General features: G+C 26.4%; 1 protein-coding gene across 1 annotated transcript in view; it reads left to right on the top strand.

Moving 5' to 3' along the window:
• The window catches only part of LOC100166034 (nephrin-like), a 511,552-nt gene that overhangs the window by 54,783 nt on the left and 452,321 nt on the right, over positions 1 to 4,448 (top strand). The gene's annotated exons all lie outside the window — the stretch shown is intronic.

Genomic DNA, 4,448 nt, shown 5'->3' with positions numbered 1-4,448 from the left:
TTTCAGCAAATTAATTTGTTAGGTAACTTGCTTCTAACTAAAAATATGATTTCACACAACACCATAAACAGTCCATATTCTGATCATTCCTATGTTTCACTTGACTCGGAGTCAAATTATTCATTTGTTTCATTTGAAACAAATGAGTCGGGGAAAAATTTTAAATTATACTTGTACAGTTGTACATAGTTTTTACTTTATAAAATTACAATTACCTACTGTTTAATTAGTTTATAATATTTAATGTTCAACAATACATTTTTATCATAATTTATCCTCTTCAAGGTGTATTGATAATGTATCGTTGCTTGTTTCATTCTTCATTTCATCTATTCTGTGCTTGATACTTGCTTGAAAATTTTACTACAGACAGTTATCGCTACCAAGAGTGCTCTATGTCCTATGAAGGCCGATAAATGAATATTTTTGCAACAAAGGCATAGAAAATTGAAAATATATTATGATTTAAGGAATTAAATTCAACATTATATATTGCATAATGACTTATATTATGTTCTAAGTTATTTATATGCATGTATTTAAATACTTTCTTTTTTTCGAATACAATTATTATTATTATTAAATACTGTCATTTTTAAATTTCCTATTTAAACGTTAGGTATAGGGGAAGGCGGGGCAGTACCGTATGGTTAAGCTTCCATGGTTTATAAATTATGTAATTTTTAACATAATGCAATTTTTTTAAACTAATATACATAGAAAAACTTACGGTCTATAACTTTTATTTGAAACTTTTTTACGTTTTTTTTATCTAAAAACGTGTGTAATTTGTGTTTCACTTTTTTTTGGAAAAATACGAATTTACCAAAAACCTGGAGTAATACCGTATGGCCTCAGGGCATAACAGGACATGGCGTATATATCATATAATTTTTGAAGAAATTAATTTTTTTAAGCTGGTATACATTGAAAAAATTAAGATCTATAACTTTTATTTGAAACTTTTTTACGTTTTATTTTTTTTTAAACGTGTTTAAATTGTGTTTTACTTTTTTTTTTAAAAAAAATACGAATTTACCCACACCTGGGGTAAAACCGTATGTAATCCTGTGGTATAATCATACGATTTTGCTCCAACACGACTATTAAAATAAATCGAGCTTTATAATAAACTTTAAGTAGATAAATTAATGTATTCAAACTAGAAATACAAATTACACTTAATAAGGTATTGAAAAATAATAAAAACATATTTATACAATTTTTTTTAATCTTATTTTTTATTTGTTAAATATTTGAAAATATTTTAATAATATTGATTAAAAACACTTAAAATATTTTTTTTTCCAATATGTGATGTCTAAACACACAAATTATCATATTCAATAAATTAACAAACAAAAAGCTTCAAATCAGTGTGTTCAGTTTTCCTCCATGACATCAATTATTAATAAAATCTCGATTATACGGTTTTGCCCCACATATACCCCGCTTTCCTTTAATGTTTAACGTTATTGTACGTTGAAACATTATTTTAATTTTTTGTTTTTTGTTAAATGTTATAATTTAAAGAAAAATAGAGAATTAAATTGTTTTTTCAATAAATTCTACTGTTATTTTTGGCATAATTATCCACTCCGTTGTGTAAGAATTATGAAGTAAGTAGAATTTCCTAGAGTTTTTAGTAAAAAGCTAACTGATAAGTTAGTGTTATTTTAGGTGTATAATTCACAAGATAATACAATTTGTATGACATCGAATTTAATAATTATTCTAACAAACTTATATTTAAATGATAAATAATATAGGTTCATTAATAAAATATTGGCTGTTTCCTTGTATTATTAAAATATTTTCCAACATTTGACAGGATAATGATGATCTTAAGTCAGACAAAATGAACTTAAGACCAGAAAAACTGCGTTCAACACTCACCTAAAATGATTTATCAATTAATATAAATATAAATAATTAGAAACAAACAACGGTGTTTAATGCTTATTATATTACCATTTCAGTCAATTTATATTACATAGGACATACATTTAAAACTTTAAAAGCACAAGAAATATTTACCTAAGGAGCTGGTACAGCCATAACAATTTCTGCAAGCTCAAATAACTCTGGCATTCTATGTTTCTTTGCCAACCAATACTGAACCACATTTTCTTTATAATTAACTCTATCAATATTTGCAAAGTCTTCAATTTTTGTTTTTATCTCATTATAGGAATTATTGAGATTAATAGTTGGAGGTATTGTTTGAGCTTGTGAAGTTGTTCTCAGATACTCTTCAAAATCATCTGTGATAACACTTGTTTCTAATGAATTAGAATCGTCATCTTGGGCTATTTACTCAACTAATTCTTGATTGGAATTCTGAAATCAAATATTTCTAAGTTTGAAATTGCATTCAAAAATAATATTATATTTGTTGTTACAATTTATTAATCTAACTTGTTTAAGTTAAATTTGAACAAAGTAACTATGCAAACCATTTACTAAGATTTCTATGAGCTACTTTTAATTAAAATTAATATTGAATATTATGCCTCTAATATATTTTTATAGTTGTGTCTAAAATCAGTTAATTTATTGCATTTTAACTTTATTCAGTTTCAATTAAAAAATTAAAATTAACATACATTTTTAGTTTTTATACTAACCACTATTGCTATCGTCGTTAACGAGAGGGACCCTTTCAGTGACCATTGACCATGTTTTCAATAGATGACTAACACCTTTTTTTTTAGAAGTAGCATTTAAAAGACACATATAACGAGGGTCTAAATAAATGGCTGCAAAATAATTCATTATTAAGAAATTTGTTTTATATTTTAAATTATAAATCATAATAGTTACAAGATAATAGTTCTAGTAAACTTATCATTCACATATAAGTTATAAATGTATTAGGTTGCAACTCACTTGCAATAAAAACATCAATTTCTAACAATATTTGTCTTGGCGAATCCTTCATAAAATGCAAAACAGATTTTGAAATAGATGTATTAATAAGATTTAATTTATTTTGTGTTAGAATCCAAATTCCATAAAAACCACCCAGTGTTAAATCTTTTTTTTTGTAGTAATTTAATACACAAAAATTCTGGCTGAAGGGATTTAACCTAAATATAAATTAGATACAGACATGAATAAGTGAGTTAGAACTTAGCAGTATGAATTCATAATTGTTGCTTTGATTACCAAATTATCAATACGATCCCAATCTCGTGTACTCAAAAATAAATCTGTATTAATCAATTGGTGGTCCTTACAAAACTCTTTTGTTCTTGAAATCTTTTGTGCTTAAGCCTTATGCAATTAAAAACCCTATTTACGTCAATGCATAATTAATATATTGATTTTAAATTCAATTCATATTTAAGTTTATAATATAGGTATTCTATATTCTATATATTTTTGTTTAGCATCATCAGTAGCTGCTCAAACACTGAAGTCGTGGTTTGACGACACACCCAGAAAACAATCATTGAAATCAAAGTACAAACTTGAAAAGAAGGCAAGGATTGAAGCACAAAAAACTATTGCCACTTTGAGTCAAAAGTTGGCAGACATAAACAATGACGAAAACTACATGCAGCAATGAGAAAAATTTTTATTTCTAAGCTTGTTAACCATTGTTAAATCACATATTCGTTGTTAGAAAAAACGTCCAAATGGTTACAGGTACTCGGATGAATTAAAACAATTTGCACTGACGATAAACTTTTTAGGACCAGCTGTATACCGCTTCTTGAGACCTACTCTGTGTCTTCCAGTACCAATAACTTTAAGAAGAGTTATGAGTAAATATGAGTTGAATCCTGGACTGAATGACTTTTTATTTGAATTTTTGAAATTTTAAATATTAAACCAGAAGCACTTGATTGCACTTTATGCGCTGATTAAATGGCACTTAAAACACATTTAGTTTATTCATTGAGGAAGGATGAAATTATCGGATTCCATCAAACAAATTCAACAAAAACTTATGATCCGGCTAAATTTGCATTTGTGTTGATGAGTCGTGGAATTAATGTTCAATGGAAACAACCTATTGCATATTTTTTTGTATCTGGCAGTTGTACTGGAAATTACTTACATAACATTATTATGTCTACTATTGCTTAACTTCAAAATATTTCTTTGAATGTCAAAATATTTATAACTGACCAATTTCCAGAATTTCAGTATAAAGGTGTTAGTCAGTCCATCACGACCTAATTTTTATGTCAATGAACAAAAAGTTATTTATATGTTTGACCCACCGCATTTGCTAAAATCAACTAGAAATATATTTTTCAAACATAATTTCATCAATGGTGAAAATTACATAGAAAATAAACACCTCTTACATTTCTATAACGAAGACTCTAAAATGATTATACTAACTGTTGAAAGTGCAGCTTGACAGACTAACCGTTTTAGTATTAATATAAATGAATAACACGACAATATGATTATGTATAAGTATAATATATAAT

Source organism: Acyrthosiphon pisum, chromosome X, assembly GCF_005508785.2.
Source record: "Acyrthosiphon pisum isolate AL4f chromosome X, pea_aphid_22Mar2018_4r6ur, whole genome shotgun sequence".
NCBI classification, from domain to species: Eukaryota; Metazoa; Arthropoda; class Insecta; order Hemiptera; family Aphididae; genus Acyrthosiphon; species Acyrthosiphon pisum.
The sequence above is the reverse complement of the archived record's forward strand: the minus strand, read 5'-3'. Positions and strand labels throughout refer to the sequence as shown.